This window comes from Zeugodacus cucurbitae, chromosome 3 (assembly GCF_028554725.1).
Source record: "Zeugodacus cucurbitae isolate PBARC_wt_2022May chromosome 3, idZeuCucr1.2, whole genome shotgun sequence".
NCBI lineage: Eukaryota > Metazoa > Arthropoda > Insecta > Diptera > Tephritidae > Zeugodacus > Zeugodacus cucurbitae.
Window position 1 is genome coordinate 58,644,207 of NC_071668.1, and position 25,976 is coordinate 58,670,182.

General features: G+C 33.1%; 1 protein-coding gene and 1 long non-coding RNA gene across 8 annotated transcripts in view; one reads left to right on the forward strand and one right to left on the reverse strand.

Moving 5' to 3' along the window:
- Positions 1-25,976, forward strand: part of LOC128920403 (uncharacterized) — a 323,959-nt gene that overhangs the window by 197,035 nt on the left and 100,948 nt on the right. The window contains exon 3 of the long non-coding RNA XR_008470450.1: positions 15,326-15,530. This is a non-coding gene — a long non-coding RNA (uncharacterized LOC128920403). The remainder of the gene's footprint in view (positions 1-15,325; positions 15,531-25,976) is intronic.
- The window catches only part of LOC105218237 (sodium/potassium/calcium exchanger Nckx30C), a 303,455-nt gene that overhangs the window by 191,433 nt on the left and 86,046 nt on the right, over positions 1-25,976 (reverse strand). The window lies entirely within an intron of this gene.

Sequence of the window (25,976 nt, forward strand, 5' to 3'; positions counted from 1 at the left end):
GGTCATTTTAGAAACATTTCGTTTACATTTTGTCAAAATATTTTGATATCGATTTTTTGATTTTTGGCCTATGGGGGAGACTATTTTTCTACAATTCTTCTATAATCTCTATGAAAGATGAATGAATATCAGGCAACCTAGATAAAAATATACAGAATTTGGATATCTAAATGTATGTTTGTTTGATCGAAACTAATATTGATAATTATATTATACCTAAAAATTTAAATTTATAAAAATTAAAAAATATTGAAAAAAATAAAACTCTTATATTCTTTTTTATTGCCTGATACTTATAGTAAATATTCAAAAAAAATTAAAAATTAAATTTAAACTTAAAAAAAAATTAAAAAATCTGAATTTTGAAATAATACGGTCAGTAATATTAATTTAATATTGATGTGGTTGACTCGCAGACACTTTTTCGCTTAAAATGACACATGTGCTTACATCAATTGATCTGAACAAACTAACATAGGCATGAGTACACAATAAGAAGGTACAGAGAACGAGATAGAACATCAGTCACAGAGGGTTAATATATAATTAATTTAATATAAGTAAAATTTAAGCTAAAAATTAATAAAATTCAAAAACTACATCAGAATTAATTATTAACTAAAAATATAAAATAAATTAGCGCAGCAAACATTTTGATGATTTAAAATGTATTACAGTTGAATTGAAATATGAAATAAAATTTAACAAAATAAGAAAAAAATTGCAGAAAAAGAAAAAAAAAATTAAAAAAATAGCGGAAGTCATGATAAATAATATGAGCGGTAGTATTTGCGGTTTTAGGATATACAAAAATCATGAGTAAACAACAACTAAATATTTTAAAACAACGTAGAGACCAATGCAGGGAACTTATTTAAATTATAATTGAGAGTTGATTTCAGTACCGAGTAAGAGTTCCCAGCAAATGGATGTAGTTTCCAAAAGAACGAAGAATATTTTCGGTGCACATTGAAATATAGTAAAGTTATCGAAAAAATAAAGAAAAAGACACAAAAAGACAGGAAGAAAACCAACGCGCAATACTTTTTTTCGGAAATGACGGCCAACAGCAGCAATAAAAGTCTAACTCGCTTGCAAACGTCGTTACTAATATTTTTCCTGCTCTATTGGTTTGTAATCGTACCGATAATTTGGTTTGGGCTTGAACCATCTGCAAATACAGCGAGCATCTCGTATATCACTAAAAATGCGTTGCTCTTCTACGCAATTTACGTAATGGTACACAGTCTTTTCTACTTTTATTTCAAGGAGTATGAGTTAAAATGTGCCGAGGAGTTGAAAAACCGTGTGGCAGAAGCTTCACACACCCCAAATGTGAGGAATAACTATGCTACGGCAAATGAACCAGATGCCAAATGTCAGGAACACTTAAATCTCTTGAGAGGGAATATGCAAAATATTATATGCAACGACAGCAACAAAGATATGAGCAATCGCAAAATAGTGGGTGATTACGTTATGTGTGAAAGATATGGCACTACTGAAGGAATGGGCTTACCAAATATTATATGCAACGACAACAACAATCGCAAAATGGTAGGCAATTACGTTATGTGTGAAGGATATGAGACTGCTCATGAAGGATATGAGACTTTTGGGATCAGTATATGTTGAACATGAAATATTTAACTGAAAAATAGTACCAGCATATTTAGATGTAATTTGTTTTGGAAAAGCGGGGATCCAAATAAGTTTTACTCGTGGTAATGGAAAACGTGAGGGTATGATTACGATATCGTTATTTGTTGTTGATGGAGATGTGAACAAATCGAAGCTCACCTATCTTTTTAATAAAATTGTCAATTTCATTTTCCAAGTCTTTTGAAAGTTACCGAAATTATTATGTTTCCTAAGCCAGAAGAGGATCCTCATATATTCTCGTAATACAGCCCCATTTCACTACTGGCACAAATCTCAAAATTTTGGAATAATTAATTTATCAAAGATCAAAATCCAAAATATTGTAAAGTAATTAAGCTCATCGCAACAGTTTAATATCAGGATCAAGATTTCAACAATAGAACAAATTCAACGCCGAAGAAATAATATATGTAATTAGTCTGTAAGTTATGAAAATCGAACTGCTCGTTAGTTTATAAAATTATGTATTTCTATTGATACCAAACAGTTATTGATACAATACAGTTTGTATTCAAATATATTAAAGAAATTAATAAAATTAAAAATGAAAAATTTTAAAATAAACCAAAGCTTAAATACATTTTCAGAAATTTTTAGACATAGCAGAGTTAAATAAAAACAAGTAAGGAAAGGCTAAGTTCAGGTGCAACCGAACATTTTATACTCTCGCAATTTATTGCAATATTTTTATTAAGATAACATACAATTTGACCCATATATTCGGTATAAAGTCCAATAGAATAACGAAAATCACTATATATGGTAGTAAGGTAATTTCTGAACCGATTTCACTTATTTTCTTCACCAACATACATTATATCTAAGATTATATACTCATTTAATTTGGCTAAGGTATTACACATATTAGCCGCTTTATAAGCTATTAAGCCCAAAGTATTTTTTAAAATCTTATAATTAGGTATATGAGAGCTAGGGGAAGTTATGACCCGATTTAACAATTTCTGGTACAGAGACACACTATCAAAAGAAAAAGATTTCCTCTGAATTAAATTAAGATATCTGAGAGATTTACCTAAAAATCGGTGGAAAATTACCCTAAGACACTGAGTTCTTCATATTCGAAGTTAAGTTATGTCAAACCACAAAGTACAGTATTTGTGTAAAGTTTTATTCCGCTATTTTCATCGCATTCCGCATATATACATTATAAAGTAATGGATCCAGATGGAGTTCAAAATTGAGTTATATGGAATGTAGTCGTGGTTGTGAAACGATTTCGCCCATTTTCAATGCGTGTTATCCGGGTGTCAAGAAAGTATTATGTACAGATTTTTATTGAAATCAGCGACGCCACGTTCATTTTTAGTGAATTAACTCACTTTTAGTAACCTTCAACCTAACCTTTGTATCGGAGGTGGGCGTGGCTATTATTTGATTACATATATCCATTTTTAAAGTGTGTACTGGGGGACGTATGGGAAACGACTGCAGAAAGTTTGGCTTATATAGCTTTACTGGTTTGCGAGATATATATAGAAAACTTATTTGGGGGCGAGGCCACGCCCACTTCCCCAAAAAAATTACATCTCAACATGTCCCTTCCTAGTGCGACCCTTTGTACCAAATTTTAGCAACTTTTGTTGCGAGAGTATAATAATAATATTTATTGCATGAAAACGCGATAAAGAATATGTGGTTTTGGGAAATCCAAACATCTTGCGAAAATCACAACCACAACTAAATATTTTAAATGACCGTAAAGACCAGAACATATTGTTAATTGAGTGTTGATATCAGTGTCGAGTCACAGCTGCAAGCAAATGGATGTGGTGTATATTAAATATAGTAAAATTTAAACAAAAATAAAGAAAACAACACAAACAGATAGGAAGAAAAACAACTCAAAATATTGTTTTTTGAAAAACGAATATAATATTAACAAATGTTATTTCGAAAATGACGGCCATCAGCAGCAATAAAAAGCTAACTTGCTTGCAAACGTCGCTACTCATACTCTTCGTGCTCTATTGGTTTATAATCGTTCCATTAGTTTGGTTTGCCATTAAACCGTCGATAAATACGGAGAGCAGCTCGTCTATCGCTATATATGCGCTGATCTTCTTCGCAGTTTACATAGCGTTAAGCAGTCTCTTCTACTGCTGCTTTCAGGAGTATGAGTTAAAACGTGACGAGGAGATGAAAACACGTGTGATGGCTGCTTCATGCATACCGAATCCCGCTATGCATTTGAGGAATAATGTTACGGCGAATGGATCAGATGCCAAACGTCAGCACAACTTAAATCCATTGAGAGGAACTACGCTTTTTATTATATGCAACGATAAGAAAAAGTTGGGCGATAACAAAAGAACGGTCGATTACATTATATGTGTAGAATATTGGTGAGACTGCTGAAGGAATGAGCGTATTCAACAATTTTGAGAGGGATGAATGATCCAAAATCTTGAAATATTATATTAAATTTAAGAAATTATGTAGAAAAAACAACAAATAAATATTTATATTATTTTTTTTGTTTTTAAAATATTTAATAAAATAGTTTCATATGAATTTGACTTGTTTTAAATTGTTTACATGAATTTCACTCTTCCACTCATGAAAAATAAATAAATTTTTTTTTATTTCATGTAATGAATCATGTTTGAGGCTCGCATTTGGCTTGTGTTTAAACTGGGTAGCTCATATTATTTCGTAAGCCGTTTGACTCAATAAAGAAAATAATTGTGTTTATCATCAACTTCCATTTGCGCCATATTTTTATACTCTCGCAACGTGTTGAACAGATACGTATGTATATGTGTATATTTGCCAATGTGATCAGGTTGACGAGCACAGTTGAAATCCGGATATCTGTCTGCGATGCTAGCGAATGGGGTTTTTTGAATATATCTTCCAAACTGTCTAAGTTATATAATTTAAACTGACTCGACACATTTTCCTTTAGCATGGGTAAAAAGCCTGCTGGAATAACGAAAACCATGTAGATATGGGTATTGGGGTAAGTGCTGGACCGAGTTCACAACCAAGCCTATATCCAATTCCATTAGACAGAAGAAAAATAATCACTATTTCCATAAAATATCTGACTTTCGGTAAAAAGAATTAACCATTGACAATGAGGTTCTGATGTTTGCTATCTGGGAACTTGAAAAAGTAGAATGGTCAGAAAGTTATAAGAGCCTTTTCACAGTATCTATACAGTATTTTTACAAAGCTTTTGATTTATATATATATATTGTAAAGAGAAATAGGCGTTATAGGATTTAGATTATTTCAATTTCAATAAAAACCTTCTTATGGTGCCTCAATGCCTTGCCAAAGAACATGAGTACCAACTTTTATCAAGAAATCTTAATTTTCTACATTTTGAGAATATGTAAAATTTATACTTATCAGTTAAATAAATGAAATGAAATGGAAAAAATCAAAAAATCGTAGCAGAATAAAAAATAATAATTTTTTACCCAAAAAAAGAAAGAACAAAAATTAGCGCTGTTGATTGCCGGAAAACGCGATAAATTTGTGCGGAAATATTTTGTGGTTTTAGCGAATAAAAATCACGACAAAAATCTTGCAAAAACCACAACTAAATATTTGAAATCAGCGTAAAGAACAAACCAAGGAACTTAATGCTAATTTAAATTCGAGTTTCAGTATCAAGTAACAATTGCCAGCAAATGGATGTAGTTTCCAAACGAACGAAAAATATTATTGGTGTACATTGAAATATAGTAAAAATATCGCAAAAAAGAAATAAACAATAAGCCACGAACGCGCAATAATTTATTGAAATAAACAAAAATAAAAAAAATAGTATTTCGAAAATGACGGCCATCAGCAGCAAGAAAACTCTAACTCACTTGCAGAAGTCGCAACTAATTTTTTTCGTGCTCTATTGGTTAATATTCATACCGGCAGTTTGGTTTGTCGCTAAACCATCTGCTAATATGCAGAACATCTCGTATATCGCTTTAAATGCGCTGCTCTTCTGCGTAATTTACATAGCTTTACACTGTCTCATCTACTTTTATTTCATGGAGTGTGAGGAGCTCAAACGTGTCGAGCAGTTGAAAAGGCGTGTAGTCGCCGCTTCACGCATCGTGGATGCCGTTATGTATGCGAGGAATAAAACTGCGACAAATGAACCAGATGCCAAATGTCAGGAACACTTAAATCTCTTGAAAGGGAATTTGGTATATATTATAAGCAATGACAACGAAAAGACGGGCGACAACAAAACGATAAGCGATAACAAAACGACGGTCGATTACGTTGTATGTGAAGGATATTGAGGAAACTGTTGGAGGAATGAGCTTCTCCTACAATTATAAGTTGGTATTACTGCTTCAAAGTGTTGAATTTGGAATATTTAATTACAAATTATGAAACAAAAACAACAAAAAAAAAATACAAATAAAGGTTATATAGAACAAATAAAATCGATTTTTTTTTTTGACAATGGAAACATTTTAAAAAATAAAAAAAAAAAATATTATTTTGTAGTACAAGAAATAAGGAATAAGTGTCTGAATTAATTTATTGAGACATAAATCAAAAGGAATGAAACTTATTGGGTATATGAAGAATCAATCAGAATTATATAAATCGTCATATTAGGATTATGAATTCTGGACTAAGGACTGGACCGATTTTGTTCATATCCAGTGTTGATCAATATAAAACAGTGCTCTGAGTTGCACCGATATCTGCGACAAAGCCACTGAGGGCTTCATATTCGATGTCTTGAAAAGTTTTCGGGTGAACAATGTCACACCTTCAAACCACTATTTATGCCAAGTTTTATTACGTTATCATCATTTGTTCCTGATTTATATATAGGTTTTCAATAGGGTAGCTACAAAAGTAGATCAATAGGGATAGCAACAAACACCATATTTCTTTTCGCTCTTTTGACATTTCTCTTCAGTAAGTTTTGACATTTCACCATGGAATGATAGGATCCGACACCGATTCGAAAATATTAAGATTTACTACCGAAATTCGGAGTCAGTGGCCTCAACTTTAAGAGTGCTACGTCCTATTTATGATGAGTCACCAGTGCATCCCGATACGGTTTGGTGCAGGCCGTACTTCTTCCGTGATGATCAAGACCAGCACGTTACTGTGAATGGGAAACGCTACCGCTCAATGATAAACGAATATTTTTGGCGCGAACTGAATGATATGGACTTGGACAATATGTGGTTCCAACAGGACGGCGTCACCAGCCACACAGCGAATATCACAATCGATTTACTGAAAACCAAGTTTGGTGAATGTGTTATCTCACGAAATGGTCCAGTCAACTGGCCGTCTCGGTCGTGCGATTTGACGCCGTTAGATTATTTCCTGTAGGGCTTCGTCAAGTCTATGGTCTATGCCAACAAGCCGGCGACGATTGATGAACTTCGTACGAATATCCAACGTGAAATTAGTGCAGTATCGGCCGATTTATGCTTGAAAACCATCGAAAATTGGGTACTGCGTTTGGACCTCTACCGTGCCCGTGGTGGCCATGCAAAAGAAATCGAGTTCCATTTGTAATGGCATGTACTTTCACAGGAATAAAGAATTTAACTGATATTTTTTTTTATTTCAAACAAAACTTTTGTAGCGCTCTTATTGAAAAACTTTTATTAATTATTGTAAAATAAAAAAAATAAAATTAATGAATCTGATTGGATTCAAAATTGCATTATGTGTGAAGTAGTCAAATATAATTTGAAATTGGTCAAGTAGTTTCTAAGTTATTATATTTCATCCCAAATGGAGTGTTGTTAAGTCCATATAAAGAGCAAAATGTTTCGAAAATCTCCCTTATCTTCTCTTTAGAATGTCAGTTTCATTTTTTATCTAATAAAAAAATATTTATTAATTTCCTGTTTTTATATTTATTTATACTATTTTTTTTATATAAAAAAAAATATTTAACAAAATGGTCTCATTTTAATTAGATTTGTTCCAACTTTTTCAGATGAATATCACTCTTACCACGGACTCTATCACTGAGTAAAATAAATTCATATTTTTTTTTAATTTTAAAGTGATGAATCATGATTGCGGCGCGCACTTGGCTTGTGATTAAACTGGGTTATTCCTATTGTGTTGTAAACCATATTATTCAGTATAGCAAAGCAATATGCTTATCATAACCTTGCTTGAGGGCATTTGACGTCTTTCAATTTCATTTATACATATACAAATGTTATATACATATTTCTTTGTTGTTGTTTAGTCGAACATGAAAAGCTTATCGCTGTGTTTCGGTAAATTTCATAAAAATATGTAAGTCAGTTTCATGATTGCCTTTTTTTTTGGTTAAAGTAGTATAGTAATCGATTGTACATATAGTACTGAAATATGAAACATATAAATTCTTTGAGAATTATTAAAAAATCATATGCCTTATGATCTCAGTTAAATTAGTTTTAGATAAAGTTGCATTAGATAAGATAATGTATTAATCTTAAACATATAATTTTCTTGCGAGATTCGGTGTATATTTAGTTCCACGAATTTCTTAATTTTGGAGAAAATGAAAGAACTATGTTCTACCATTCCTTCCCTTTTAATGTTTTTTAAATTTAAAATATTTATAAATAAGTCTCAGTAAGTTATCGATAGGATAGCATAAGTAACACAGAAGTTTGTGTTCAATAAGGGTATTCAGACCGAACCTGTTAACTTGGTAATCCGTGTTTGATAGTTGATATCTCAGTAGTGAGGAAAACTCTTAAACTTGTCAGACTGGTACTTCGTTACTCGGTAGAACGATACTTCAATTTAATTTTACAAAAACAAAATACACGTAAAAATAACCCAGTAACTACTAACGAATTAACAAAGCTGGTTTGAATACCCCTAATATTTTCCACTTAAGAGTTTCACAAATGGTTCTCACGACTCTACGACTTTGTGTAGACACAAGAGAGACTGTCTGTTTGTCATCTCTTTTTTATTGATAACCAAGAGAGCTGACTGTAGTCACATATATCTATATTTTCGGTTTTTATATCAGAAGGGAAAATCGGAAAATTACATTCAATCTCATTTCTTGATAATTTTAGCTCACTCATTAGCTCATTATCGTTAATTTCGTTGAAAATGCTATGGATAAAAAGAACGTTTGTTCGGCGGCCTTCTAAGACATGTCTCAGGCTTTTGATAAAGTTTGCCATTTGGGTCAACTGCTGAAATTGAAATGCATGTTACCCCAACAATATTCCGAAATAATTGCTTCCTACCTAAAAGATAGATACTTTCGCATAAAACAAGAGACGAATACAACCGATAGATCGGGTGTTCCCCAGGGAAGTGTGTTGGGGCCAGTGTTTACTTGCTTTTTACAAGTGATATCCCTACTGACTCAAGTTATTTGACAGCGACATTTGCGGATGATACAGCCCTGTTAGCAGCAATAGAGTCAACCTCAGTATACCCTTCGAGTGAAGACAGTAGGCGCATTAAATTAAACGATTCCAAATCAATGCATGTAGACTTCACTTTAAAAAAGACCATTTATATAAATGGTACTCCTATACCACATCACAATAATGCTAAGTACCTAGGAATCACCCTAGATGCTAAGCTTCGCTGGAAAGAGCAGGTCAAGAAAAAAAAGGTGATTTAAAATTTGCTACGTTTTACCATCTTTTCTGTAGTAGATCCACGCTTTCAACCGAAAACAAGCTGTTTATATATAATCAAGTACTAAAGCCAATTTGGGCCTATGGAGCTCAACTATGTGGTTGCTTAAGTCAAAGCTGTATTGCCTGCATTCAGCGCTTCCAAAATACGGTACTTAGAGGTATAGTTAATGCTCCTTGGTATGTTAGCTCTGCTGACCTTCACCGTGATCATGGTGTGGAAATGAGGCTTAGGCAGCATGTAAATGAAGAGGCATCCAGACTCATCGGAACTGCTCAACGAGAAAACTAACTGAAACGTAAGAGGCCTTCAGACTTAGCAAGACAACTGTAGCAGCAAATGAATTTCTCTAACATTTAGCTTTTAATTATTATTTTTTTTTAACTTATTAACATTGAATTGTTGTTAGTATTTAACCACTTTATACTAGGTACGATTGTAAAAAAAAGCATCTCAGCATCCTAGCTGAGCGTTCTAGCAGTCGGTTGGGTTCTCTCCGCTCGTATGATTGAGTACTAATTATAATATCAATTTAAGCGTTACCTAACTGTATGTTGCTATAGCGATCTATTCTCATAGCGTATTAATAGTCGCTATACTATAGTATACTACTATATTGGGGTCCTTATACTATACGGCTCTCATAACAACTTATCGTTCAGCTCGATATGAGGACTGGTGGTCTAACTACACCCCTTTAGTGCCAACTAGATGCAAGTTTTTAGCTAATTTATTTATTATAGTTAGAAAATTGGTGGAGAAAATTATAGGAATTCGTTGATTAGAACATATAGTCAGCTGTACAAACCAATTGTTCAGTTATGACATTTTATGCTATAACTTCTCCAATTAAGCAGATATCAGCAGGAAATTTTGAATATTCAGTTAAGCGGTTTAGTATTATAACTCGTTCGATTAAGTAGTTAGAGAAATGAAATTTGATCAAGCAAATACTCATCGTATATAAAAAGCGGATAGCAAAAATCATCGATATCGGCTGACTATAGCATATAGCGCTCATACAGTCGAAAATTGTAAGACCCAACTAACGGCTTATTTAAAAGCAATTTTTCACTTATTCACATTTCACACCATCTACTTAAGCCACTCATAGTTTGTTATGCAATTTCGGCTTTTAACTTCAAGCATGCAAATATATATGTATGTCATATTTCCTTTAAGCACTTAAATTGCGCTCAATCTGAAATTCACCACATATTTCTTTACTTTCTTTTAATCCCTTATTGTTTGTTTTATGTGTTTCTCTTTCGTTTTTTGGCTTAAATCTTATTTCTTTTAATATTACATTTTTGGGATTTTTTCACATTTTTCGCCTTTGTGTTGCATTGCACTGCTATTGTCTCCTTTTGTCTGGCGAGATATTACATTTGCACGAATGCACAAGTGTTGCCGTGTGAGTGTGAGGCTATATGTGTGTGTGTTTGTGCAAAAACTTATGCATTTGCGAAATTGGGTTATGCCAATTGTTTTTTCATTCTCATTCTGCTCATTCACTCGCTCGTTCATTCCTTTATGTGCTTTGCTGCATTTCTTCCAGCCATTCGTTGCTTCATTACGACGACGACTCTTGAGCCGTTTTTGAGCAAAAATAAAAGCGCTTTATACTCGCTTTAAAGCGCATTTCATGTAATCCGCACGGTACACTGCATATACTTAAAGGGTAAAGGTATACCAATAATACTTTGAATAAGGATTATTAATATTGTTTTTTTTTTTTTACAGTGGGCGCACAAAGTAAACGTATATTTTTATGCTGAATATAAAGGAATTTAGTTTTGCAGCCAAAAATTATGCATTCTACAATTAGTTTTAGTAAAGAAAAGCCACAGCGCCTGAAAATATGCTAAGTTTTAATTAAAAATTTGGTATACATTTTTAGTAATTTTTATACTCTCGCAACAAAAGTTGCTAAGAGAGTATTATAGTTTTGTTCACATAACGGTTGTCTGTAAGTCATAAAACTAAACGAGTTAGATATAGGGTTATGCATATCAAAATGATCAGGATGAGTGAAGTTGAAATCCGAATGTCTGTCCGTCCGTCTGTCCGTGCAAGCGATAACTTGAGTAAAAATTTAGATAACTTAATAAAACTTGGAAGACGTATTTCTTGGCACCACAAGAAGGTTAAGTTCGAAGATGGGCGTAATCGGACCACTGCCACGCCCACAAAATGTTAATAAACGAAAACACTTAAAAAGCTATAACTAAGCCATTAAGCTATTGAAGTAAAATTTGGTATGAAGGATAGCACTATGAAGGGACATACGTGGATGTAATTTTAGTGAGGAAGTGGGCATGGCCCCGCCTCCTACTAAATTTTTTGTACATATCTCGTAAACTACTAAAGCTATATCAAGGAAACTTTCTAGAGTCGTTTCTTTTAGGTACTACCTTATACAATCCAAAAAAAAAAGGAAATCAGATTATAACCACGCCCACCTCCCATACAAAGGTTATGTTGAAAACTACTAAAAATGCTTTAATTCAGTAAGGAAAACGATCAGAGGCCTTAAATTTCATTATAAAGATAGTACAGATGTGCTGCACTCAAAATGGTACACAAAATTTTAAATGGGCGTGGTTCCGACCACTTATGGATCAAAAACCATATCTCCGTAACTACTGGACCAATATCAATGAAACTTGATTTGTAATATTTTCCTTGCATCCCAATGATATGTTGTGAAAATAGGCCAAATCGGTTCACAACCACGCCTACTTCCTATATACCAGAACCATGACGTCGATCTGTATAGTTTACTTTACAATGAATAAAGTTAATACTGGTGAAGATATCGAAACTGTACTTTGCTAAAATACTGCATTTAAAAAGTGGCATCACCCTTCTAAAAATCGTCGAAATCGGTCCATAAGTTTTCAAGACCCTATTTATCGAATATGAAGACCTCAGTGCTTCTAACAAATTTTTTACCAAAATGACAGTTAAGTCTCTCAGATATTTTGAAGAAATTTTGAGGGAATATTTTTCTTCTAATAATATGTCTCCGTGCCAACAATGAGTGAAATCGGATCATAACTTCATCTATCTCGCATATACTTAATATTAGGGTTTTCAAACTTTCAATCGACTTTATACCATATATAAGCCGAATATGTGAGTCAAATTGTTTGTTATATTAATAAATTTAAATAAATAAATTGCGAGTGTATAAAATGTTCGGTGACACACGAACTTAACCCTTCCTTACTTTTGGAATGTAAATTTAAAAATTTTCATATTTTTTTCGCACATATTCCCCAACAAAAACACAAGCAAATCATGCCTCATCGTCTAAAATAACTTTTTCGGTCACGCATAGCAAGTCAAGAAAATATTAGTTTCAGTTTGTGTCTATGCCACAGTCATGTGCAACGTGACAACAACCGTGTGGCGCATACAATTTGAACGTAACTCGCGAAATTCCAAGTAATTTCGTACGAATATGCGGCACGTTTTTGCTGCTGCATTTTATGACATTCGCACACACTCCAACAAACAAGCAAATACCAAAACTGCAGTTACGCTTTAATGTGTGTGTGTGTGTCTGTGTGTGCCGCATTTACTACTTACTCTGTTGCAGCGTTTGCGACGTGCAACATTTGTGGCACGCATAAATATGCCATCGTCAAGCAGCATATTAAAGGCGTGCTTGTAGCGGTGAGTTTGTATGTATGTGTGTTTATGCATTAGTATGCGTTGAACGGCAAGTGCATGCGCTGTAATGCGCCAGATCATTTGTATTACGATTGCCGTGGTGGTTGTTGTTGTTAAACTTGTGCCGTTTACTACAGTTATGCCGCAAATGTGGCATAAAAGCGCAGTACGTGAGATTAAGTACGCTGCTGCGCTAGGAGCTTCACTGTGCTACTTTTATATATAAAAGTGTACATTAGGGTGGCCATTAAATATATAATACTATGAAAAAAAAATCTTGGAAAAGCTTTTGCAATTTTCGTATATTTGGCTCTCAAGACTAAAATCGCATGAAAAATTGAATTTATATTAAAGCTCAATTACGATAAATTTTCTTAAAAAATAAATAAAACGATTTTTTGGTTCGAAAATATTTTAAAAAATTTTCGGAATCTGACTTTCGATTTTCGAATAATGTGTTTGCTTTTATCTATAGTATTTATCTCAAATATAATAATTATGAAAAAAGAAGATATGTTGTGGATCATTTGTTGTGAGATGTCAGATTTGAATTTATTCTACAAAAATAATTGGAACAAAATTTTAAAAATTTTCCATTATTCCATTTCGAATTTAATCGATAAGTGGCTTGTTGAAAAAATTGTATGCCAAAGTTGGTTTTTATACGAGGCTTCTTCACTACGGAATACACCCAATAGCATATACATAATTGCATTTCAAGTTTTGAGAAAAATTTGGTGATGGAATCATATCCCGGATTTTTAAATATTCTATCTATCGCACCATTGAGCTAACCAGTTATGAGTCCTAATGTTTGTATAGTTGGCAGCTGGAATCGTAACCAAAATCTATTTAATATATGTATACGAACTATTACACCACTGACCTAAACAGTTATTGAAAATAAATGACATCCAAATTTTGGAAAATTAACATAAATATTCATATAAGAACCACCCTAGTCTACATTTGTAGGTCTAAACATATTTCTTGCGTTATAACTACAGTTACTATTAAGTGTAGCGAATTTGTAGTTTTATGTTCCTATTTAACATTATGATCTAGAGTCTCGGATTGCAGTGAAAGATTAGCTTTTTAATAGCAGCAAGCGTGAGTAAGGCAATATAAATCGGTATTGTAGAAGCGAGTGCAATAAAATTATAGCTACTATTTAAAAATAACGGCAGAAAGTTTCAAAGTTTGTTTTCATTTTTTTTAATTAAATATTTATGATTTGATATTGAGTTTGAAAAGTTACATAACTGCTATGGTGACGTCATATTAGCATGCTACTGTTATAAGAACTTCATATGTGTAACCTTATATGCTCACAATTATTTTCAAATAGCGGATCCTGATAGTAGATACGTTTTGGATTTTGCGTTACATTGTCTAAGCTTAAGTTAGTTAGTATATAAGTCGGAGTAAATACATAGTTGATAACAGTTAAAAATAGGAAGAAATTGAGCTTGTAGAGACAATGAGAGAGCGACAGAGAGAGAGAGAAAAAAGAAGTTGTCAAAAAAGATATGGAGAGAGGGTGCTGAGAGAGGCTAGCTAAAACTCAAAATCCAAAAGATGAACTGAAATGTATACGTATTTCATATTGCCTTCCTGAATGCGTTTTCAGAAGCGCCTAAGTACAATTTGACTTCCGGTATATAGTTGTGAATAGTCACTCATATTATTTTGTATTTATTCATAATCAAACCTGATTACTGCATAATAAATATGACAACCGGAAACACCCACAACTATTTTTGTTCACTTTTCGTTTTCAGTGAACAGTGATATAAATGCAAGAGCTCGTCTAAAAAGAGTATCACTTCGCATGAATGTCACTCAATTATTTGGAAATCCAGCAAAAATGGCATGCAAACTCAAGGGCAAAGGCAAAGTGAAAAAAGATTTAAGGGTCACTGGTCTAGATCAGGAGCAGTAGTGATTTCTGAATCAAATTGATTTCTATGGGAAGAGTTCATGGCAACCCTATCGTGTGGGGCAATATATTTAGATCAGGAATATTTTTTAATTATTTAAATACTAAAAATATCTTAAAAGCTATCAAATATAGATTTGATTTATTGAAGAAAGTAGTTGAATAACTTTGGGTTTAGAGATTTTCTTCAGTATATGTAATAATATACCTTATGAAGTGGAATGTATGTAGGACAGTTTGTTATATATTTAGCCTATCATAAATATTTTATACAGATATATATATATCCCTACCCTTTAAATATATGCTTCAGTACACCTTCTTCCCATAAGCGCACATACATACAAACAAAACCCTCTTCATGTTCTAAATGTATCTTCATTTGATTTGTTTCAACTTTTTCTTATTTTATTGCAGAAAATTCGCGCGTCTAAAAGTCTTACGAAAAATTTTTCACCATTGAAAAAGGATATGAAAATGGAAATGGCAAAGCATGCAAATTGGCAAGTCATGAAATATAACATTCACTGCCTCAACCCTTCAACCCCGATTAGTGTGAGTGAAGCACAATCCACTTATGTCCAATATAATTTTCGTTCGTAGCGTTGGTGTGGGTTGAAAGGTGAGTGTTTCCTTTTTTATTTACGGTTATTTATGTGTTTTGTTTCAGGGATGCTTTTTTTTAAGATTAACTTGAATTTATACAAGCAAATAAAGTTGAAACAAACATGTGAAAGTTGAGGGGAAATTGAGGAAAATAAATTTGAAAATTATTCGAAATTTATTTTTAAGTTATAAATAAAGACTAACACTTAAAAAAAATGATAACGTTTTTGCAAAATTAAATTTTTTTTTTTAAGAAAAAGGGACTTTTGTTTTTATTAATTATATATACATATATTTTTTTGTAAGAACAATGGAAAACTTTTTTAAAAATTATAAATTATATTTATTGGAATTTTTATATTTTTTTTGGAATTTTTTTTAAAGAAAATTTGCTAATTTATTAGGAATTTTTTATATGATTTTTGGATGTAAGAAAAATAGAAATTTTTTTTAGAAATATTATAAAATTTTTTTTAATAAAAAACAAAAAAACTACATATTTTTTTTAGAAATTTTATATAATTTTACTGAATTCTTTTGCCTTTGCGCCTTCAGTGCTTAAACAGCGTTTTAATGATTTTTAAATATTTATTTTTTTTTCAATTTTATATTTTTATATATTTTTTTAAATTCGCACCTTACATAATTTTCCCATAAATTTTAAAATTTTTTCATGGTTTCTGTGTTCTTAAATTCGTGACTACATTGTTGTAAAATTTTATATAAACCTAATTTCATTTATATCGATTTACGCTGTTTTTATGTTAACCCATAATTATATTGAAATGAGTATAAATTTTAAGGCATATCTTTTATAATTATGGACCCAATGTTATATTTAGACAGCTCACATACACATTCGCAAGAGCGCAAAAGTACAATTTGTTAGAAAAATCCATAAAAAATGTCATTTTAACATGTGTAAATTAATAATGCGGCAATTAAAGGCAATACCCAGACACTGTTATTAGCTGTCAACATGCAAAAGCGAATTAGCATATTTAATGATTTTCATATTTTGCGCAGCGACAAAGCTTAAAGTAGAAAAAATTTAATTTTAAAGCAAGAATGCTTCAATATCTAACATAAATATGTCAAATATTCGAAGTAAAATTGTATACACTTTGTTCTTGTTGTTGCACAAAAAAAACGGAAACTTCCTGCAAACTTTTATTTCAAAACTCATCGAACTTTTCGATTATATACTTGTATTATTTACGAAAGCAAAAAAGCAAATCTTTCCTACACTCACTTGTACTATAAATATTACTCATACGCACCGTTGGCCTCCACCCATCAGTGTCAAACAAGCACAAACTTTACTTTTATAATGAAAAGTGGAGCGGCATAATCAATGTACAACCGAAAGTAGAGAACGAAAAAGAGCGAAAATTGAAGAAAAGCAAATCAAAGTAAACGACACGGTTATAAACGAAAAATGAAAAGTCGCGCGGCGTATGCAGGCGACAAAGAAGGTTATGTAAAATTTGAAAGTTTTTTCGGGCAGTGAAGAAAACAAAAAAAAAAAAAATGAAAAAATAAACTTTTGGTGCAGAGTCCTGGGTAAATAGGCAGAAATATATTTTTTGCTTGATATTGTCACATTTTCATGCAAAAGAAGGTCATAAGTTATTTGTAGGCTGACAATAAGGCTGCAGCTGTGTGCATTGGTCTATGAAGAGGATAGCGAAAAATACTAGTTTGTTTTTGATTTTGTTTTTGTACGAGAAAGGCGTAAGGCATAATACATATGTTGAGCTTGTAGGGTTTATATTTTGTTTTATTTTTTATTTTTTGTTTTTTTTTTTTTTCTAAAGCAATGAAGACAAATGCGCGGATAATTCATGAAATATAGATTTATTTTTGCTTTTCATATATATTTAACTGCTTTAAAATATTTATTTATATATATTAGAGATATAATAAATATGTATTCATACGATTTTTGTAAATATGCAAAAAAATGTAATTATTTCATCATATTTTGACGACCGTATATGACAGCAGAGAGTGAGTGTAGAGCAATTAAACCAGTTTGGGGTCCAAAAAATCTTTTTGACGAAATTTTTATAAGGTTGTGTGTATTATTATTTTTGGAATATTTTTCTTTTGAAAAATTTTAACTTTATCCCGGTAACCTTGTTGCACCCCTACCTATATAATTTAGGTATGAAAAATAGTACTTTTAAAAGTATTATTTTTTTTCTAAGAAATCCTATATATACATGATATAGGTCCATATATATGTCTTGAGTTTAATTTATCCTAACCCTCATTTCAAAAAATATAGGTTTGGAATTTTTTTTTTTATGAAAATGCACATACAATGTTTTCATATTCGGCATAAACTCCAATAGAATAACGAAAATCAACGTATATAGTATATGAGGGCTGGAGTAAATCCTGAACTGATATCACACATTTTCACCACCAAGGTACACTATATCAAATACTATACGCTCACTTAATTTTGTTAAGATATCTTACATATTACTTGATATATGCGGAATAAATCCCACCGTATTATTGAAAATCAATCATATCAATAATTAGATATAAGGGAGCTAGGGGAAGTTATGACCCGATTTTAATCATTTTTGGTACAAAGACGTACTATTAGAAGAAAATGATTCCCTCTAAATTAAATTAAAATATCTGAGAGAATTACCGATATGAAAAATTACCCTTAGGTTCTGTGTTCTTCATGTTCGAAATCTGAGGCCTTGAAAAGTTATAGTCCGATTTCGACGAAAGTTATCCGATATCTTCCTTGGTTCTTGATTTATATATTATGAAATGAACGGATCAGATTGAATTTAAAACTGAATTATATATATAGGGAGTTGACGTGGTTGTGTTTCGTTTTCGGCCATTTTCAATCCGTAATATCAGGTTGTCTAGAAAATATAGTTTGGCTGAAATTGGTAAGTGAAAGTATGATGTGTCACGCCCATTTTCCCTTGTTTGTATCAACCTGAGTACAATTTTTCTCTGTACAACATGATGCGAGAGTATACAAATTATTGGATTTTTTTTTAAACAACAACTAACAAACTCAACCCCAAACTCTTTATAAATATGTAAATAAATATTTGTAAAAAATGTGGAAATACAACAAAAATATACACTCAATACACACATATAAATAAATGCAAAGCTTCATCATTTCTATGTTTATGCCAACAATTTACACGTTCCACTTGTTATTGCAACATGTCTGCAAGTCTAAATGTAGGCATGACATTTTTACCAAATGTCAAAATACAGAAGGCGCACACACAAAAGTTGCACATGAGCAAATGTTACATACACCACATACACATAAGTGCAGACACACACTCACTCAAGCCATTGGACATTTCTAAATATATCAAAAATACTTGAATTTACACAAAAATGTAATAATAAAGTTTGGCGCACGTGTGTATGTAAATATGTAAGCACATATTGTTTTTGTTATTGTTTGCATTTGTTTTTGTACATTTTTGTGTATTCGCATGTGCTTCGTGCCATTTCTGGTCTGTTTAAATGGGTTTTTATGTGGCATTTTATTGTCATGCCTGAATAAATGCCAAAAATTATTTGTATCTACAATCAAACGAGTTGCAAAAAGCGGTTAGAATGATTATGTTTACTTATATTTTTGTTTTTTAAATGCAGTAAATGCAGTTGTAAAGGCTGGTGTGCATATATTCAGACTTATATGAAGATAGAAAAGTAGACATATATATGAAAATTTTGGCAACATGAAGGCAAATATTAGTTTATGAGGTTCAATCGACCTTTTTATAAGAGAATTTATTTTAAATTTTAAAATGATGATTTTAAATAATTTACTAATTAGAACTATTTTCAAAGAGTTATTTTTTCACAAAAAAATTCGAAATATTCTCAATATTATTGATTTTAAATATTTTTTTAAATTTATTTTTTTTTTAATTTTTAATTTATTTTTTTCACGATGTTGATTCAATATTTTTTTCGGATTATTTTTATTTAGTTAAATGTTTTTTTTTTATTTTTTTCGCTGGGAACACTCAGAGTTCCCTAGTGCGAGCTTACATATTTCTAATATTTTGTTCTTCAAGCCGCTGCTCTTGCTCCGTACACGACTCTCAAGCGCGTACTTGGGAGGTATTGAAATTTTGTTCAGCAAGCAGCTGCGAGCGCTTGTATTCGACTCTCTGGCACGCGATTGCGATGCGAAGAGATTGACTTGCAAGACGATTTTCAGTTTCAGATTAAGATCCTCCATCAAGGAGCCTTTTTGATACCCTCACCAGAGAACTATTTCCAGAAAGTCGAGATTTTAGCAATAAATATAGCCTATGCTACTCGTGGTGAATGTAGCTTTCCAATGGTGAAAGAAGTTTTGAAATCAGCACAGTTGTTTTTGAGTTTATTCAGTACAAACACACATACAAATCTTTCCTCTTCATAATAGTAGTATAGATTATGTTTTTGAACTCCAAACACAGGGGCACGCATTCTGCAGGCTGCAACCCCACTCACAGACGAATAAAAATGTTCGCCAAACCAAGGCGAAGGGGAAGTAAACCTTTCCCGAAAGACTGGATAACACTCCGATGCCGCTAGACGTGCAGCGCGCAAACAGCGGTTACTGGCTACCAGAACCAGCCGGACCCCCTTCGATATGAATAAAACGCCTCCTCAGTCTGTCCTGAGGTGCTATGAAAATAACTTCAACAAAGGCTCCCGAGGTTATTATAGATATCCGGCCAATACATATTCAAGTGAAGTATGATGCTCACAGCAAGTCGGCAAAAGAATCTAGAGCCACTGGATTCAAACTCTGCACCAATGGAGAGATGGTATCATCCAAGATTTTTTTACAGACCTCGCAATAGATTGGTCTTGTGACTGAGAAACTGAGAACGTTGCGAAGATAAATGCAACAATTTCGTGCTCCAGCAGTGTAGAATAGACCAACTATACTATTATCGATAGTACTAATTGTGAAATTCATGTATTCACCGACGGATCAAAAGGTGAATGAGATAAAGGAACAAGCTTCTTCTGTCATATTCCACATACACAAAACAGCTTCAATCTAAGCGAATGCGGTCTCTCAAGTCGATATTTTCGGATTAAGAAAAGGCGCTAAGCCGGCTTGCACCCTAACCAACAAGTCCATCAATTTTTTTGTGGATAGCCAAGCAGCAATTAAGGTTATCTGCTGCGCCAACACGAAGTCTCACTGCATAAGATCATGCAAAGAGGAAATTAGTAGACTAGGAGGAGAAAACTCAGTTAACATCATCTGGCTACCTGGTCATATAGGCATAGACGAAAATGAGATGGCGGCCCCGCTCAGGGGCAGCTGAGAACTGCCTTAAATATTTACTTTCGTTTAAGCCCTGCCTAAAGCAATGGATGCTAGTGGAACATCTCAGGTCTCGGAATATTACTATCACGGGTCGTACCATAAAACTTCTATGGTGTAATATTGACAAATTGGAATCGACAGGATGCAAAGCGTGCACGGAAGATGATAATACGCTAAAACACTATCTTTGCGAATACCCAGCCCTCAGTCGGTTAAGAAGGGACACTTTCCACGGCTCCCAATACTCTAACCTAATAATAAAAAAAAATTCCAAAAAAATTGTAACCCATCATTATGACCATAGATTACAATCTAAATACTTTAATATCGAAATTAAAGAAAGGAAAACATATGAAGAACTCCAAGAGAGATATGATAAATAGAGGTCTCACTATGAGGATCACGATATGGATTATCAAAATAGAGAAATTCGGCGAAACGATTCGATTCGCTGCTTTTCGAAATTTGCTCAAACCAATTTGGTGTGCATTTTATGCTGACAATCCAAACCAAATATTCAGCAAAGCTTAAAGCTCCTAAAAAGCTATATATTAGCGATTTATGCGTATTGCCAGCATTTGGGGGGTTTAAGTAGTGTAATCATAAAATGAAATTGTGCTGCTGCCATAAATGTGAAATGCATGCTAGCGAATAGCCCTTTTCGCTTAGACTACACTCCACGATTTCATAAGCAGTACACGCAGTTTTTTTTCTCATTTTCTGCTGCTTCTGTGTGCCGCCGTTGACATAAAAATCGAGTTTTGTAATAGCATTGTCCTCTTTTGTTTTTATTACCAACATTTTACTTCTCAAATTGCTGTTTTTGACACTTTCATGCCTGTACGGCAACCATATTGTATTTTGCGGTTTAGCCTAACCTCACTTACGAGCTTCTCCATCGACTTGCGCATACGAGTATTTGACATGTATTTGCTGCAGGCAATTTCTGCTGGCTCCTTCTAAATAAATAGTATTTCCTATTACTTTTGGCTATTTCCTGACTTGCTTTGTGCTGCCTCTAACGATTTTTGTGTGTTTTGCTCTTTTATTTTCGGTGTATTTGGTTGACTGCAACTTATAGACAGGCAGCCAGAGTCGCTTTATTTTCTAAAATAAATTACATACATTGGACTATTTGCGGTTTGAGGTTAGATTGGAAGTGATATGCCATTGTTAGTGTGTGTGTATATATAGGAGACTAAAACTACAAAATCGCCCAAGATATATCAAGTGCTTGACAATAACCCCACTGAAATAAACTTTCTTACTAACACACACACACACACACACTCACACAAATAGACACCATCACAAAAAATAACTGTATTTATGCTGACAGCAGCATTTTTCTAGCACAAGAAAAAGTATACCGTGAATGTGCTGTGACAACTTTTGGGTGCAGATTTTTCGTTTGTCTGCCTTGATAGTCGAAGTCAGAGTGTCAAAAGTGCAATAAAATTCGACAATTGTGGTGCCGCAAATGAATTGTATTTAACAGGAAATGAATTCTGTAGTTTTGTGTAGTTTTAGTTGCCATTGAAGTTGGCTTGCAGCATTCAACTACGCGTGTGCTTTTCAGTATTTGCCATTCGTATGTGGAAATTGTAAAGACTTCTGTGTTAATTTATTGTTGTTTTGTTGTCAGAAGCTGTCGGTAGGTAAGAATGTGTATTTGGAAGAGCTTTCAATAGTTTCAAGCAGGAGTATACAACAAATATTGCTTGCGGGGAAACTTGGCGAGATAAAGAAATTGCAACAACAAAATACAAATTCAGTAAAAAAAAATCTGAAATAAAGCTTTGATTCTACGAAAATATCTTGTTTTTTTTTTTATTTTAGTAATAGCTTACCAGTCAAAATCGAGGAAAAAAAATATATTTTGAGGAAGGTTCTCAAAACTTTCTTGGAAACTTTCCTACTGAAAAAACATTCTAACTGAGCTATTGTGATGTTGTTGAGAGCTAGGAGGATTCAAATTAGCAACCCTATCTTAGTTTTGTCAAGCGTATTGTGTGAAAGACTAAAGCCCACCGTCAACAAACTGATTGGACCTTATCAGTGTGGCTTTTGACCGGGAAAATCCACAACTGACCAGATATTTGCCATACGCCAAATCTTGGAGAAGACCCGTGAAAAGAGGATCGATACACACCACCTTTTTGTCGATTTTAAAGCTGCTTTCGGCAGCACGAAAAGGAGCTGCCTTTACGCCGCGATGTCTGAATTTGGTATCCCCGCAAAACTAATACGGCTGGGTAGGCTGACGTTGAGCAACACCAAAAGCTTCGTCAGGATCGGGAAGGACCTCTCCGAGCCGTTCGATACCAAACGAGGCTTCAGACAGGGTGACTCACTATCGTGCGACTTCTTCAATCTATTGCTGGAAAAAATAATACGAACTGCAGAACTAAATAGAGAGGGTACAATCTTCTACAGCTCCTGGCGTATGCCGATGATATTGATATCATCGGAAGCAACAACCGCGCCGTTTGTTCTGCGTTTTCCAGACTAGATAAAGAAGCGAAGCGTATGGGTCTGGTGGTGAATGAGGACAAGACGAAATATCTCCTTGAAATATCCAGCTTGAAAATGAAATATAGATCTGCCCAGAGTTGTCAACTCTCTTACTAATCTAATCATTTGGTTGTTATGGTATATGAGCTTTATCAGTATTCTGAGGTATAATTGTAAATTCAAAATAAAGCGATGGTTTAAATGTTGAGCGAAACAAAATCACTATTGAAAAGAGATTTCTATTGCTAGTTGTAATGCTCCACTTAGATGAAAATCATGAAAAATCGCTTTCATTAAATATGCAGATCAATGGCTATTTATTTAGTATACTAAAGTTTGGGAACCCTTACTGAGATGTTACCCATAAACCGTATGGCAAATTCTTGTGTTAACTTGTTTGTAATGATTTTGAAAGAATTCTATCCTTCTAATAACCTAAAATTATATACAATAGATCTGACAAAAGAAAAATATTTCAGAGTTTTCTAAATAATTATTTTGAGTTAAAGAATTTCTAGGCTCAATAGGCTGCCTACTCAGAATAAGTGTTGGACATCCTTGCAAAATAATTAAGTGTTATAGTCTTTAACGATCACTATTTGTTATTGTAAAAAATAAAGCTTGAAGAAATAAAATATCAATAGTACCGATAATAAAAGATCACATTTTAGTTCAGTTAGGGCCACGAATATTAAGGGTGGTATTCTTGTGTAAAAGTAAGAATTTTAACGCGGTACTGCCCAGAACTTTTTACGTTTCACATTTTTCTGAAATGAAACACACCTACGTGTTTTGGCCGCCTGAGTACGAAAATGAAGTACGTTTTACGATTCGTTATTTTCCAGCGTAGTTTGTAGTCTTACGAGTATAGTGTAATTTTCAATTATTTTATGAAAATATAGAGATAAATTTTGCGTTACCATATGGTAATCGTGGGTTACTTCGGGTTAATTCATTATTTTGGATATCCCTCTTTTAATTACTGAAAACTCAAAAAATGGCAGGTTATCATACCTACGATTCCAACTCTCCTTGCTATATGAAAACCAAAAAAAAAATGTACAATTATTAATCTAGAGCAATGTCGCTTTGGTTGGAACTACGAAAAAGTTGAACATATTTTTATACTCTCGCAACAAAAGTTGCTAAGAGAGTATTATAGTTTTGTCCACATAACGGTTGTTTGTAAGTCCCAAAACTAAACGAGTTAGATATAGGGTTTTATATACCAAAGTGATTAGGGTGACGAGTAAAGTTCAAATCCGGATGTCTGTCTGTCCGTCCGTCCGTCTGTCCGTCTGTCCGTCCGTGCAAGCTGTAACTTGAGTAAAAATTGAGATATCTTAATGAAACTTGGAACACGTGTTCCTTGGCACCATAAGGTTAAGTTCGAAGATGGGCGGAATCGGACCACTGCCACGCCCACAAAATGGCGATAACCAAAAACACATAAAGAGCTATAACTAAACCATAAATAAAGTTATGAAAATAAAATTTGGAACATAGGTTCGCATTAGGGAGGAGCACATTCTAATGTAATTTTTTTGGAAAAGTGGGCGTGACCCCGCCTCCAAATAAGTTTTTTGTATATATCTTGCAAACCAATAAAGCTATATAAACCAAACTTTCTGCAGTCGTTTCTTTTAGCCATTTCCTTATACAGTCTAAAAATGAAAGAAATCGGATAATAACCACGCCCACCTCCCATACAAAGATTAGGTGGAAAATGACTAACAGTGCATTAACTCACTAACGAGAAACGTCAGAAACACCAAATTTTACATAAGAAATGGCAGAAGGAAGCTGCACTGAGATTTTGTTACAAAATGGAAAATGGGCGTGGCGTCGCCCACTTATGGTTAAAAAACCATATCTCAAGAACTACTCGACAGATTTCAATGAAATTCGGTATATAATATTTTCTTGGCACCCTAATGACACTGGTGGAATATAGGCGAAATCGGTTTACAACTACGTCTACTTCCTATATAACTCAATTTTGAATCCCTCTGATTCGTTCACTTTATAAAGTATACATAAGGAACCGATAAAGATAGCGAAATAAAACTTTACACAAGTACTGTATTTGAGCTGTGACATCACTTGTGGAATAATTGTCAAAAACGAACCATGACTTTTCAAGGCCCCTGATATCAAACATGAAGAACTCAGTGCCAAAGGATAATTTTTCACCGAAAATATAGGTAAATCTCTAAATAAATTGCGAGAGTATAAAATGTTCGGTTGCACCCGAACTTAGCCTTTCCTTACTTGTTTTTAAACTTTTTTTATTTTTCGATTTCTTTAAAAAAATTAAAAAAAATTGGAGATGAGGCGAGTTTCGTTAAGTTTTCAGCATATGTTTGCTATATGGATGTCCATAAAGAAGAAGCTCTAAAATTTTCAGATAATTCGGCCCAATAGCACTTGTGAAACCGGGTATCGTTTTGAAAAAGGCAATTTCGAAAAAAAAAATACATTTTAAATTTCGCGCCAAGCCTCAAATAATTTGTAGTTTGTGAAATGCTCTTGTTGTCATGTGCTTAAATAGTTAGAATACTCATTAAGGCTTTATTATGAGATGTGAGAAAAATATACACC